The sequence below is a fragment of the Nipponia nippon genome, unplaced genomic scaffold (genome assembly GCF_047370975.1).
Source record: "Nipponia nippon isolate SJK-2023a ecotype South Korea unplaced genomic scaffold, ASM4737097v1 scaffold_1, whole genome shotgun sequence".
Classification (NCBI taxonomy): Eukaryota; Metazoa; Chordata; class Aves; order Pelecaniformes; family Threskiornithidae; genus Nipponia; species Nipponia nippon.
In genome coordinates, this window is record NW_028262290.1 from 96,644,203 (window position 1) to 96,659,373 (window position 15,171).

The following is a 15,171-nucleotide window of genomic DNA, read 5'->3' on the forward strand; positions in this document are numbered from 1 at the left end:
GAGATACATGTGACATAAAACGTATGTATATCATGCATATGTATGACTTTCCACAGAAAACTGTATCTTTTTGCCACCTTTTCTTTGCCATGCACTAGGAAATACTCAAGGGGAAGATGAATCAGTCCTATGGCACGGCCAAAATCACGAGTGTCTCAAGCAGACCTCACAGGGAACATTTAAATCCCACAGGTATTTTAGAGACGCTTAGTAACTTCTGGTGCTCCTTAAATATTAACAGCTGTTCTGGACTGTTGGATGAATGATAGTTTGGAAAGCTTTCTGTGCAGATCCATGACATAACTGTGCCTCAGTTGAAGAGGAATGCTTCCTTTAATCAAATCATTGTGCAACATCTCTGATTCACCACGGAGTTGCTAAGTAGTGCGTCCCAAGTCTCTGCAGCAGATAGAAGGCATAATTTGGGGGTGGAAGTGGAAAAAGGAAAGGTGTTTTTTTAAGCCATGCTCACACTCTGAATCTTAGGCCAGTGGTGGACAAAACCAGTTTCCTAACTTAAACTGGAGTCTGAAAGCTTCTTTGATTTGTCCCAACTGCTGGTGGCCCCAAGAACAGTTTGAAAGGAGAAGCAAATAGGCTGAGCGCAGCAACCAAGCATTGACTGGCAGTGGGGATGTCCTAGTCTTAATCCTTATGCCATCCTCAGAGAAAATACAAGGATATAGCGAGTTAGGCAACTCCCCCAGAGCAAAGCCGGATGGCTTTCAGGATGTTTTGGGTTGTCTCTGTTATTTCAAAAGGCTGCAATGCAGATATGTGAGCTGAGCTGGGAAACCTGCCCCTCTGCTGTGGCGTTCCTTGAGTGATATTCATGTACAAAATGCTTCTGCTTTGATTGAGAAGGCTTTACCAACTGAAAGGAGGTTTAACATTGGCAGAAGTATAATATCCACCAACTGGTATGGCTTTTCTGCACTGAAAGAAGGATTGCAAGGTAGTTACAGCTCAAGATCCATTTTGTGGCAGTTTAAAAGACAACAGTGACACAGGTGTTGTGTGCATGTCTTGAAATGGCTTACAAAACCAAGAGGGCCTGAGACACATTACCAGCACCTAAACCTTCCCTGAGAGAACTAATTTTGCCTGTTGGGAGAAAAATAATCTATTTTCCTTTGAAAGAGAAAACTGAGTTTAAAAATGGAAATGGTCTCCTGATAAACAGTACCACAAAGCTGGAGAAAGCTTCCTGTGGCACGCTGGATGTGATAACCTGGAATAAATGTCAGCTGGTTGAAGGGGCTATCCACATGGTAACCATTCATGCTATGTACAAGTGGTGCGATTGATTTTTGGAATCCCAGACAAAAGAAGACTCTTCTGAAGCATTGTCAGCCTGTGAAAAGCTTCCAAAGACCAAAGCTAGTGCTGAAAAGCCAACAGGGTGGCCAGCTTCCAGCTTGGCATCCGCTGCTAATGTTCCATCTACCTAAAATTGCCATTATAACATAGTTAGAAAAGGCGTTTTTCATTTCCTGCTCTGCACTGATGTGTAGAGTTACTGTGTGCTGTTAGCAACTAAGTGCTGGTTTTCACTTCAGAAACAGACGCCTTTTATTGAAGGCTGGATCCTGGCAGCCCCTCCATAACTACGGAGATGGAAAAGGGTGCAAGAAGCTGCCTGGACACAAACGTGCACGCATGGTGCTCTTTCCATCAACCTTGGTTTTCTTTTTCCACTCTCCTCAGCTTTAGTTTCTCAGATGTGAGGCTTCTCTCCTGATATAACCGTGCTCATGCCATGTGAAGAGCAGCACTCGCTGCATCTCTCCAGCACGTGAGAGCGCTCCTGGATGCGCTTAGCTGCAGTCCCTGCCCAGACCTTCTTCCTACGTGAAATTGTTGGTGTAAGAGCTACGGGCTGCTCTGTAGTTTCCAAAATATTTCAGACCTCCTCCATTAAGACATACTATGCAGCTGCCAGCCTCTACAGATCAGAGCAAGATGGCCACTCATGGGGGCCAGAGGTCAGTCTGAATCTGATTCATTGTCTCTGAAGCTGTTTCAGAAAATGACACTGCCCTTGTCCTCTCCCTGGATAATCCCCTCTTGCCAGTGGTCATGAATCACCCTTGAATTAACTCTTCCGTATAGATGGTTTTGAAGTTCTGTTGAGTCATCTGTGCAATCTGGGAGACTTTGCTGTACGCTGGCTCCACACCTGTGTTTTCCAGAACAACCCAGAGGGAACTGCCCGGTTCGATTGCTCGCGGTGTCCCACAACACTCACATGCAGTACTGTGCACCGTTCTTCTTTGTCAGCCCCCCCATCTCTCTTTTCAAAGCTTAACGCAGCTTTTGCAGCATTCTTGCTTTCCAGGTTTTAGTCGAGTTAGGTCATAAGCACGTGTTTACTTTGCGACTATCTCTGCTGGTTGAAGATACTGCCACCCCAAGGTATTGCTTGTTGTTCCTGTGCCAGAGGTCACCATTCCCACTGATCTGCCAGCAGGTGGAAATACGTTTACATACACCATTTGCTTCTTTACAGAATTAACTCAGTTAACTTAAACCGCTAAAGAAGGCAGTCTGAACTAGCCCACATGCAGCGGAGCAGCTTAGGGAGTGTCCATGCAACCCCTTCTGCTGGCAGAGCAGGAGCTGTAAACTCCATGTGGGACACTAATGCACTCAATCACAGCTGAAAAAGGAGAGCTAGTAGAAGACACTTTTCCACAACATTGAAATCCAGCTGACTTCAACCTGGACCACTGGAGGTGATGCTAGGGCACGGATGGGATTTTAAATATTAAAAAATTCCAACATAAATTAAATTAAAATCTAATTACACAAATTTGCAATGAAGAGGGAAGAATAAATGTAATATCTGAACTCTATTAAAGGATTTGCATTTGTATGGGAACATTTGCAAAATTAAATGTTTTAAAAACTGTTTCAGATGATTTGGCCAGGAATAATTACGGCATAAAACTGACTGTAAATACAGAGAAAACAAAATTAAGCTGGGACATGAGGTAAAGGAAGTTACTCGTAAGAATAATTGTTTTATACTTAATATACTTTTTTTCAGCAGGCTGAAATGTCTTACTGCAGGATAATTAGAATATAACTTTGTCCCAGGCAACCCAACAGTTGCAAGCCTGATCCTGTGTGTGTGTGCGTGCATGTCTGCTTGCACACTACTTGTAACAACCTGACTGATGGCGAGGGCGAGTCCTGGGAATGGAAATTTTTTTCAAAATTCAGGCTATTTCAGGATTTGCTGTGGGGTCCAACTTGGTGTCAGATACTCACTGGCGAGAGCTGGGAGAAGGCAAACAGCACATGAATTAATTTTTCAGTTGATTTTTAACTTAGGAAGGACTACAGGTGCTACCAAAGACCACAAATAATAGAGAGCAGCTTGGAAAGGTTACCCTTGTGGACTGGAAAGATCAAAAGGAGAATCGATCTGGGGAAAATAGTCCAAAAAGTGAACATAAAGAAAAAGAAAGGAGGTAGGAAGGATGTAGGAAATGCAGAAGAATACTTTCCAGATTTATAATGCTTTGTAGCCAGGCAAACTAAAAAGTCTTTGAAGAGATTTTAAAGTAGCCTGGATGTAAATTTGAATGCGGGCCACATTATTTGCAGGTTGGAGTTTTTGTTTCAAAGTACTTGCAATCCCTTTATTGCAGCTGTGGCTTTCTTTAACTTTTTAATCTTTTGCTTGCTGTGTGCCATCAGATACATTTTTAGACTTAAGGACTGTTCCAAGTCTTAGAGGATTTAAAATCATAAGCCAGATGCTTGGAAATTAAGAGAGCGGACTTAAGAAACAGAATATTAACACGGTGACATATATGCTATACATACATACATGTACATGTATGTGTCATATATACATAAGTTCTGCAGTTTCTTTTGCTCATTCTCTCCCTCAGGTCCCTGAGAGCACTAACAGTCCTTAATGGCCCTGACCAGCCTCACCTGGGACCTCCACCCACCTTAAAAGGGCCCAGAAACCCTTTTAAGTTTAGCTAGAGACCATCACCTCTTGCCTGAGCTGTTTAGAGGAATGCTAATCTCCAGCTCAGCCTGGCTATGGCCGACCATGAAGCCCTTTTTGCTGGAGCTCAACATGTGGACTAGTTTCCCAGCCTGAACATGACTGTCTTGTCACCTTGGCCCTACCTAGACATCACTGGACCTGACCCGTGAACTGGCTTCTTGGCTTGGTCTTGGACCTGCCCTATCAACATGCTTTTGCCTTATGATCTGGACCGTTGGTTGGACCTGGCCACCATCTCTGGGCCTGTCCTGCTCGGCTCACTCGGGGCCGTGGGGCAGGCCATGGGATCACCTCAGCTCCTGGCTTGCCATCCCTTGGAGAAAAGATCTGCTCTTGCTGCTCTCTGACACTTTTTTCAAGTAGGTATGCCAGCACGTAGAGGTGAGCTACTGTGGCCATCGCTACCAAAATTACAGAAGATGGTGACTCGTGTCCATGCCACAGAAGCACTCTAACTGAAGTCACCTTTTTGCCTAATAAAGAAAGAGCTGTCTCTAACTGGGTCCTCTTCCCCTGGAGGCAGTAGCAACAGAAAGTAGCAACAGAAGGCAGAGGTAAGGAACAGAAGTCTCTGGCAGCATTGCTGTAATATCTCCAACACAGGACAAAATCTAGATAACGCTTTTATTTTCAAATGTGAAGATCTGTGGTTCAGATTTGGCTAGAGAACTTTGCCCGCAAATAAAGATAATCCTCTATTCAATGTTTCACCTCACTGGCTTGAGCCTGCAAAGCATCACTTGTCTAGGTAAGAAATGTGCACTGATGTGGTTCACGTGTTTCCAGAGCTTGGTGTTTAGGTCGTACTCACTGTTTCTTATCAGCCAGACCAATGCACTTGCACTTTATAGGTCAAGAGGACTGGGACTCTGCAGGTGATGGTATTTCTGCAGTAGACTTCCAGAATCAGCTTTTGATCACTTTTTGTCACTGCATCCAGTCAACTCCACAATATCAAGGAATGTTTTTAGCTTCAGTAGTAACAGGACTGGGCAGTGGGTCTCAAATTTTAAAACAAGGAACAGTGGTTTGCACCTCCATGTCCTCTCTGTGCTCCCATTGGGAGCTGGTTAAGAGGTGTACACCAAATGGTCAGCCGAGGAGGAGGGTGATAGAGGAGTGAAGGAAGCTTCAGTTCTTCCTCTCCCAACCTGCAACTTCTCAAAAGATGCATCCAGATTGGGGAAAATAAGGTGGAACACATAACGTCTCCTCATGCAACCTGTGTAGGGAAAAGGTGCTTTGAAGTTGGGAGAGAAGTAGTGTGGAGAAGAACTGGATAAAGAGACAAAACCTACAGCAGCAAGGTGGGCCCTGGGAACGGGAGTAGGGAATGAAGGAGTAATTAAAAAGTGTGTGTAAGTGGAAAGGGTATTTAAAAAAAAAAAAAGCCGCTTATAGGCAGTTTGCAGGAAAAAGGGGAGATGCAAAGGTGGCACCGTGAGTTTGGCCTCCATAAACCAGACCGAAATTATCATGCTTACTTCATTCTACAGTCCATAGCAGTGAAGCGTTTCTGCATCTCTTGGTTTGTGTGATTAAAATGTTCTTGGCATCAGCTTTGGTTTTAATGTGATTGGTTTTTAAACATAATTAGAAGGGTTTTTACAGCTTTGTGTATCTCTATTGAAAAGACAACAAAAGTAATGCACAGTTGTGTTTTTTACCAGAGAAGGATCTCTAAAGCATTACACGGGAATGGCACTACAGTCTTGATAAGAAGATCATGCGTGGTGGAGCATTGCAGAACTGGCTCTGAGCATTTGCAGACAATGCCTCTGACTCGACAAAAAGCACAACCTGTGGTTTGTTAGCCCCATTGATCTCGGTGCCTCGTTGTGCAAGCTGTTCACTGGATCAGATACACAAAATGGAGCCTTAGATGGGGGGAGGAGGGGTTCAGTTATGTTTCATTTCTCTGTGAACTTTTTTGATCTAGTAACATTCACTTTCTTTTTCCGTTTGAAGTTTACTGCTGAGGCTACAGTCAGATCATCAGGGGCTCTAGGCACGGGTGGTCCCACTGAGCCAAGGGGATAACTCGCCTGTTTAAATGACGCCTGTAAAAGTTGATACAAGAAGCCCTTAAGCATATGACCTGGCTTTCCGAGAGCACGCTCACTGGCATTAGTGAGACTTAACAGACACACAAATTCTTTCCTGAAGATAGGCACAGGAAAAATTACTCCACGAGGGAAATACCTCTCTAGAGAGGGATTCACAGCTGTGCTACAGACTCTTTGCCCTCTCTGCACACTGGTGCCCAAAGCCTTTAGGGAGCTGAGCTGTTATTTGCAAGCTCGTCTCCTATCTGTGCCCAGCATCTGCTTCGCATGGTTGGGTCCCTATCTCTGCAGGCCTGGCCTCCATGCGGGATTTCTTCTGGTCAAGTATTGACCTGTGCTTTTGTCACCCCTGAAAAAAATAAGTATTTTTAAGAGGTGAGTGCATGCCATGTTTGGGGTTTTCTGGGCTGGCAAGCCGCTCCTCCTGTAGGATTTCTATGGCAATAATATAATTTACATACCTCGGAGAAATGATGCCAATTAAGACAGTGGAGGATCCGATGTCTTAACTTTTGCTTTTCCTTGTGTTGCCATGAGCTTGTCTGCAAGCTTAATTGTGCATCAGTGTCAGATTCTCCTCTCCACAAACGCATGCACGTTTAATTCATCGGTATGGCTGTTCCACAGTTTGATCAAAATAAGATATATGTCATATTTCTGTGACATAGAAAAGGCCTTAACACTTGCTGTAAAGACAGGGCTGGGGAATGATTCACCTCTGATGGAAATAAAGCGTGCTTTTTCTGTTGTACCACTTCTGAAGCCAACAGACAAACGGCTTTGAGGCCTGCTGTTGCATCCTAGAGCACATTTTGATGTTGCCTTTCAAGACATAAGTGTGTAAATAGAAGATATAGTCAGTTGTGAAATGTCTTATCCCTTCTTGGTGAAAAGGGGCTTCAACTGGCATATGATGAAACCACGGCACAACTTTCTGGAAGGGGTGCAATGCGCAGCTGGACCTGAAGCAGCCTGAGCAGAGGCTGCCAAGCCAGCCTAGAGCAACAGCCCAGCCAGGTGCGAAACAGGGCTGGATGTTGGCTTTGCAGGTTGCCTAGCAGCCTTTGGCCGATCCATGAAAAACCAAACCCAAAATATTTCTCCCCTTACCGCAGTGAGAAGCCAGCCTTGAAACAGGTCTCTTATTTATATCGCTGTTGCTCTCCTATGCCTAGTTTTCCTCTGTCTTGTATGCTACACGGGTAATTGTTTATCGATGCGTGAAAATGGCTACGGGATGCAGTCATGCTGCTGTGGTAGGATTTTGGAAAATGAGATCCATGGCTTTTACGGTGTTGGCCTTGCGAAATTTTGGGACAGCTGCAAGACTGCAAGTTCTGTGTTTTCAACTTGCATTTGTCGGCTAAAGCAGGTTTTGAAAACTTTCTGGGCTCCTCAGCATTGGAGCCTGACACTTGTTAGCCTGAGTTTAAAAAGATTTAACAAAACCACTGGCCACAGCTGGAGGAAATGTTTTTTTTAGGAGACGTCGCAAACAGGGAAATTGCATAGCAGGATTATTAGCAGAAAGGCACCAAGATAATTCAAAGCAAAACCATACATGTAGTTATTGTTGTAGCCATTTGGATTTAAGGAGGACTGAACATCTTTAAATGATAGAAATAGCACAGCTTACAAAAGGTGCTATATGTCTGGCTTGTGATGCACCACTGCAAATACTCCATATATTATTTGAATGCCTCTTCATAGTCAGGGGAACAATGCTAAAAGAACTTGAAGCTCTGTTGTTGATCTGTGCCTAATGATCCACAATATGCCTGGCAAAGTAAATGTCCCAGTAATCAAAGAAATTTTAACTTGTTTGAGACTTTTCAATAGAATGGGAATATGGGAATTTTTTTTTTTCCCTCTTTGTGGATTTCTTATATTCACATCTGTACTCAGGAGGCAAGGGAAAACGTTTCCAGAGAAAATAAAAGGAAATAAGCAAAACATAATTAACCCTGCAACCTTTGAGCTGCTAAGCTAACTTAATACGCTCAGAATGTGATATTTAAAAGACCTCTCCCATACATGTCTGTGGCAAACATAATACTAGAGTGCCATTGAATGGCAAAAATGCTTGGGGAAGAAGGCACTGGATGAAATGCTTTCTAATCATTCAGATCTGTTAAAATGTTTATGGTTGAATCTAAAGAAAAAGCATACCATGTTAAGTGCCTATGTGTCTTCTGTTCCTTTAACAGATAAAATAAAAGGCTTAGCAAAAAATGCTGGCAAACCACACCATATTTAAATGAACCGTTCAGAACCTAGAGCTACTGAGAGAGAAAGATCAGAGTGAACTGGCGAGCTGAGATGAAGGGGAGATGCACTGGAAAATATGAGCAACTTCATGAAAAAGTTCAGAGTGGCAAGAAACCCGTCTAGCTCAGTTAGGAGTAAAAATACATGGGTGCAAGGGAGTAAAATGGCTGTAAAAGTAGAGAGCCTGCAGAGAAACAGTTCTTTCTGAAAAGACAGAAGCAATTTTCAGCGAAAACCCAGAAGCTCTGGGACTTGCTTTTCATGGCTGCATCTACGCTAACTTCAGAGCACCAGCCCAAGCTCAAACTTGCCTCATGTTTGGACACAAGACTCTGCTCAGGGCCTTGGGTGAGCTCCATCTCGGCAAGGAGGAAGGGAGCCTGAGCTGGCTCAGCCCTTTAATATAATCCCAACGGTATCATATCCTGTACTGCAAATGAGCCTTTGCCTTCTCCCAAATCCTCTATCCCAGACCTCATAATTCTGTGTGGCAATTATCTCCTTCCCAGAAGGGCTTAACGTCACATCCCACAAAGCCCTGCTAGATGTGTGGTGTGCTGAGCACAAGGCATTCATCACATGGCGGTGGTCCAGCACGCTCCTCGTCCTGCTCAGCGCAAGTCAGCAACAGCATGGGCACAGCATACGCCAGCTACTGGGGCTGCCTTTTGGAGAAAAAGGCAGCAAGGTTTAACCAGTCTGGGTTTTTTTGTTTGGTTTTGGTTTGGTTTTTTTCTTTTCTCCTCCTTAGACTTTGGCATGCCACTGTGGAAGGTTTGGCCGGGCAGAGAGTGCAGCTGCACACTGCTGAGGATGAGTCTCTTGCTCTTGGCCTCGCCATCTTTCTCTGCAGTGAGGACGCTGCAGGCGGTGTGGGCACAGTGCTAGTCTTGCCGGAGCCTGCAGTGCCGAAGAAGACCTCAAATGGACTCTGCTAGCAAGAAACCTCCTCGGCGGCTGCTTCGCTCAGTGGCTGATCTCTTGTCCTGTCACCAGACAGGTGAGGCCTCGTGTGCTGGGAGGAAAGAAGGCTGATGTCAGGCTGTGGTGGTGCTTTAGGTAGGGTGAGGATTGCTTCCCCTGCCTGGAGGAGCTGCTGTTGGGAAAGCTCTCCTGGGATTACTCCTGGGGGAGCACCACAACAGTTAGGGCTCTTCCAAGGAGGGGGAAGGACAAATAGTCACCAAAACAGTTTTAGCATAGCACCTTAAACACAGTTATTCTTGTCTGAGACACACCGATATCATTAAGATGAACATGGTGTAAGTAACTAAATATGGCATTGGTGATCATGAAGTTCATTGCAATGTCTGGTTAGTAATACCTGGAAAAAAGGTGAAGCTCTGTCAGGGAATTGTTCCCTATATCACTTGATTAACCTGAAGCTAGACAGACTTGCACTTTGCCTTGGCCTCAGGGGTCCACGCCAGTGACCACCACATACAGCTGCAGCATATATATATATATATATATATATATATAAGTAAAAAGTAAGGTCGGGACAAAATTCTTCGATGGAACACTTTTCCATTGCATAATACCAGTTTGTCCAAATCAGAAGGAACCGATTCAACTTACGGGGCAACGTAAAAGCAAATTCCCTTTTCGGACACCCTGCGAGGGGAGATACAGGACACTGCCGTGCAAAATGTCCCCACCAGGACCAGCTCCTTGCCCAGAGCAGCAGGCTGCGGGGAGCGGCGCAGGGCCAGGTCCCTGCTGTCGTCTTCGCCTGCCCCCAGGAAAGCGCCTGGCCGTTGCTGACAAGGGAGAGCTGCGAGTATCTGGGGTGACAGTTACTGCTGGAGAAAAGGGGGAAAATGTCCTCCCCTCGCAGCAGCGGTTGCTGCCCTATCTCTGCGGCCTCGCCGCAGGAGCGACAAGCCCTGGAAATGCTCTGAGCACCGGCTCGCGCCAGGGGAGCCGAGATACTTTGACTTTCATCTGAATAGCGCCAAACGAGGAGCCTCAGAGCACAAGCTAATAGACAGCAGTTCTTTTAGCAAAACCTTTATGTTAATTCAATACAGACTACTTATGGAATTTCCCTTCTCTAAGAAAATCTCTACTTCTATAGAGAAATAGCGCTCAGTCTTGTGTTTTCTTTTCAGAACTTCAGAAGTTCCCTCAAAAATTCCCTGAAGCCTTAATAATAAAGATTCTCAGTTGCATGTCAGGATGTAATGTACAATATGAAATTTTCACATTTGATGCTCAGCACAGTTAAATTTACCACAGTGCTTCACATTCAATATATACCAAGAATTCTAGCAAAATCACATGCTGTTCAACTAGAGATTTATCATGGGGTGCTTAACAATGAATTATTTAAAAGTACCTAACGTATCATGGTTTCTTGAGAGCCTAATGTGTGTATGTGTATATATTTATACATAAAATACCTGTGAGCCATTACAGAATACCAGTTTCTGAGCGTAGGGGTTTCAAGCGTAAATCTAGAGGGTGTTTAAAAATAGGTGTCCTCCTGAAAATGCAGTGGAGTTTTAGAAAGAAAAAAGCCTTAATAATCTTCCCTGTTCAGATATACACACAGTCATTTAAAGGGAATCTGTATCCTGTAGGGCTCCTTTTAGGAGACATTTTAAAAGTATCTACATTCTGCCATGAAGGATTTTTTTTTTTCAATGTGCATATTGATGTGGCATTTTAGATCTCGCTGAAAACTTTTAAAGAATTTCCCTCATTTGCAGGTTTGAGAAGATTACTACGTGCCTCCTACTAGCAGTCATCCACAGTACTTTTCCCAAAGCACTTCACTGAGTGGGTATGCACTTCCTTTTTACCGATGGAAAACTAGACAGAAAAAGATGAAGTGGTCTGCCCAGGATAAACAGCCCAGTACGCTGCCTTTTCAAAACCCTTGGGACTGTATTTGCTACCTGCCCAGAGGGGAGCCTGCTGGAGCAACGCCAAACTGGGCTGGAGAGGGCTCTTTGGCCCCTGCTTCTGCTCCCTCGAGGTGAGCAGGCTGAGGAGCGTCACCCACTCACAGCTGCCTCTTCGGCCACTTTTTCAGCTGGCCATGGGAATAACCTCACGAGGCCAGACTTTCAGTTCTGCCTTTTGTCTTCTCACCCAAACTGACTTTGACGTGACTGGTTTTATGTCCAAGGGTGGATCAGCTGGCACCACCTGACATGCCCCATGCCTCCCTGGGGATCTGTCTCCCTTTTGACACCTCATTCTTGTAAAAACACTTGTGCTTGTTTGCAGAGGAAGGGCACCGATTTTATTCCTCTGCGCATCCATGTGGTGAGAGAGCTGGATTTTCACGCTGCTGGGTGGGATGCAGGTTGACTTCTAGTAGAAGAACAGTTTCCTGCTGGCTCCAGGGTGTTTGCTGTTTGTCCTTCATTTCGGCTTGCACATTGGAGCACCTGCCTTGAACTTACTCAGGTCCTTGCAAAGAGGCGGGTGACCTAGGACTTCCTTTGGCACCAGCAGCAGCTGTGGTGGGCCCTTTTTTCTCAGGCGTCTTGTGAGGAAGGGCTGGCATCTGATGCTTCCTCCCCGATGCCTCTGGTGACAACAGCCTGAAGCTTTCAGATGATGAGGAGAAGAGGAAGGAGCCAGATGCCGTCCGTGTATTGCAAAGGCCAGCAGGACAGACTCTCGGAGGCAGCCGAACAGAACAAGTAGAGGTCCAGAGCTGGTTTCAGAGGTCACTTGATCTCAGGTTTGTGGCTGGTCAGACTTGGTACGCTAATTTAAGCTTACGCACCTGCAGGATCATATTCATATTGGTGCGGTCGGGCTAATGGCAATTCTGTTCTTTAGCAAGCCAAAGCCCTAAGGCTAAAAACTAGAGGGGGAAGACAAGCACAGCCTCTAACAAAAAAATCATCACTTTCTTGTCTAACTGGTGTGGTAGAATACAACGTTTCTCCTCGAAGATACTCTTCGAGGGCCTGATTTTTCCATAAATCTCTAATTCTGTGATGAATACCATCTCTCACCCTAACCGCCAGGTTGCAGACTAGTCTGGCAGTGTGAAGGCAGGCCATCCACTTACTTCTGCCTCCTGCGTAGCGAATACTTCTGTTGCTTCTGGGCAGGAGGCCGGACAGCTTACCCACAGCAGAGAACCTGCCACCGCTGTAAGCCATAAATGTTTTCAAGATATAATTGAAGTGAACGCCCGAGGAAAAATAGCCGAGAGGCAGTGCCCGTGGCCAAAAGCTCAGAGAGAAGTGGTCTTGTGTCTGTATGCAGCCCTGCAACGAGCGACTCTGTGTCTTCCCGCCTCGGTTTTTCCCCTGTGGAACGGGGATGAACGTACTCCCCTGCCTTATGAAAACCCTGCATGATTAAACGCAGTCTGAAAGAGGGCCCTATGAAAAACTCTAAGGCTCTGGAAACGGTGGTCATGGTATCTTAAGGCAGGCCCTGGTCTCAGGAGAGAAGGCTGCCGCATGGCCGAGGCGCTCACAGCTGAGCGCAGGCACGGGAGGAGGGACAGCAGCGAGGTGACGCAAGAAATATTTAATTGGGTTTATTTGCTGAAGGCATCACGTGCCGGCTTCCAACGCAAAGCCCGGTGGAAAACCCGAGCGGTAATGAAAAGTTGCCAACCCCTCTTTGTCGGGCAGCCCGGATAAAAATAAAACACAAAAGACCCCTCCTCGCTGCCGAAAGCCCGGCCCAGGACCCCCCGCCTTTTTGGAGGGGGAGGCACGGCGTTTCCCGGCGGCGGGGGGGGGGGGGGGGCGCACACGCACAGGTTGTGCACACACAGACACACAGACACACACACGCACACCCGATGCGGGAACCCGGTCGCCGCGGCACAGCCGCCACCGGCAGAAAAAACAAACAAAACCAAAACCAAAAAAATAAAAAAAACCCGGCGGCCCGGGCCAAAAAAGGGGCGCCGCGGCGGAGAGCACGACGCGCCTCCTCCTCGTATTTCCTCCCCCGCCCACTTCCAGCGGCGGAGGGGGCTCGCTGCCGCCCGGGATGAAAAGTTAGCCGCGGGGGGATGCGCGGCGCGGCGCGGCGGTGAGTTTCCCCGCCGGCGAAGGGGCGCGGCGGGCCGGGCCGGGCCGGGCCGGGCCGGGCCGGGCCGGGCCGGGCCGGGGCAGGGCGGGCGGCGGGGGCGCGGGGAAGCCCGGCCGGGCGGGCTGGGCTGCGGGGAGGAACCTCCGGGATCTCCGCGTCAGCCCCGGCTCTCTGCGTGCGTGTGTGTGTGTGTGTGTGTGCGCGGCCGGCCGCGCCGGTGCCCCGGGGGCCGGGCCGCGGCAGGGGGGAGCGCGACGCGCACCGGCGCAGCGCCCCGAGGCGGCGGCGGCGACTTTTGCCCTCGGGGGAGGCGCTGCCTCGCGCCGGACCCCCTGAGGAGACGCCCCTCCCCCGCGGCCGTTAGGCGGCGGCGAGGGGCTCGGCGCCCCCTGAGGCGCCGCACAGCCCGGGGCGGGGGGCGGCCGGGGACGCCGGCCGGGACCGGGGCCGGGGCGGTGGCGGGGTCCCGCCCGCGAGGAGGCGGCGGTGCCGGCGGCGGGGGAAGCCGGCCCGCGGCGCGTCTGTTGTGCCTCGCGCTCCGCCGCCGTCCCTCCCCCACCGGGCCGCGAGGAAACCCCCTCGGTGACCCCTCCCCCGACCCCTCCCCCACCCCCGCCCGGCCGGGCCGGGCCGGGGAAGGGGGCGGGGCCGGGAGACCCGGTGACGTCACTGCTCCGGCCCCGCTTCCTGCAATAGAAAGTGAGAGAAGGTAAAACACCCCCCCGCGCGCCGCCGCCGCGCGCCCCTCCCCCCGCCAGTGACCGGGGCGCCGGGGGGAGGGGCGGGGCGGGGCGGGGCGGGGCGGGGGAGCGCGCGTCTCTCCCCGAGGGGAGCCCGGCGGATGCGCCCGGGCCGCCCCGCCCCTCCGGGGAGGCTCCTTCTCCCCCCGCCCCGGTCCCCCCGCATTGTGTGTGCGCGTCCCCCCCGCCGCCCCCCGGCCGCGGGGAGGGGGGGCCGGGGCCGGGGCCGGTTCGCGCCCATGTGGGACATGGCGGGGCGGCCGGAGGAGGGGTCTGCCGCGGGGGGCGGGCGCGGGCCGGCCGGCACGGCGGCGGGGGGCTGCGGGGGGGGGCCGTGCCGGGGGGCGGCGCCTTGGCCGGCCCCGGGGGGACGGTGCATGGAGGAGGAGGAGGAGGAGGAGGAGGAGGAGGGGTGGGGTGGGTGCCGGTGCCGGGCCGTGTGTGTGCGTCTGTCTGTCTGTCTGCGCCCGGGCGCGGCGGCGGCGGCGCTGGGTCATGTTTGTGTTTGAGGTTGTCAAGTGAAGGAGGCTCCCGGCCCCCCCCCCCCCCCCCGCCTCCCCCCCCCTCTCCCGCCGCCGCCGCCGCCGCGCAGGGGTCGCCGCGTTCCCCGCCGCCGCCGCCATCAGCCGCCGCCGCCGCGCCGGCCCCTCCGCCAGGTTTGCAGCGGGCCCCGCGGGGGGGCGGGAGGGGGGCTCGGGAGGCGCCGTGGGGAGGGAGGGGGGGGCGTGCGGAGCGGGACGGGCGCCCCCCGCCGCCCCCCGCGGCGGCCGGCGCCCCCCTCCGCGCGGAGCTGCGGCAGCCCCAACACAATGTGTCCTCCGCCGGCGGCGGGGGGCGGGCGGGGACGGGGAGGACCGCAGGCCCCGCTAACTCCCCCCCCGCCCGCCGCCCGCCCCCGGGCCGCCGCGGCCCCTCCGGGACGCGCGGGGACTCCGCGCCCCGGCGGCACCCCCAGCCCCCGGCGGGCAGCGCTCGGGCGGGTTCGCCTGCGTGTCTGTGCGCTCCCCCCCCCCCCGCTCTGCAGCCGCGCTTCGGGGCGGGGGGGCCC

At 50.5% G+C, this 15,171-nt stretch overlaps 1 protein-coding gene across 8 annotated transcripts in view; it reads left to right on the forward strand.

Annotated features, from left to right (window-relative positions):
• The first annotated feature begins 13,236 nt into the window (after positions 1-13,236).
• Positions 13,237-15,171, forward strand: part of HIVEP1 (HIVEP zinc finger 1) — a 137,475-nt gene continuing 135,540 nt past the window's right edge. For 7 of the 8 annotated variants that reach the window (XM_087763408.1, XM_087763416.1, XM_087763424.1 and 4 more), the window contains exon 1: positions 14,654-14,779. The gene's annotated coding sequence lies outside the window, so the exon portion shown is untranslated. Of the gene's footprint in view, positions 13,384-14,653; positions 14,780-15,171 lie in introns of those variants that run through there. The other variant, XM_087763389.1, reaches the window with a different exon arrangement.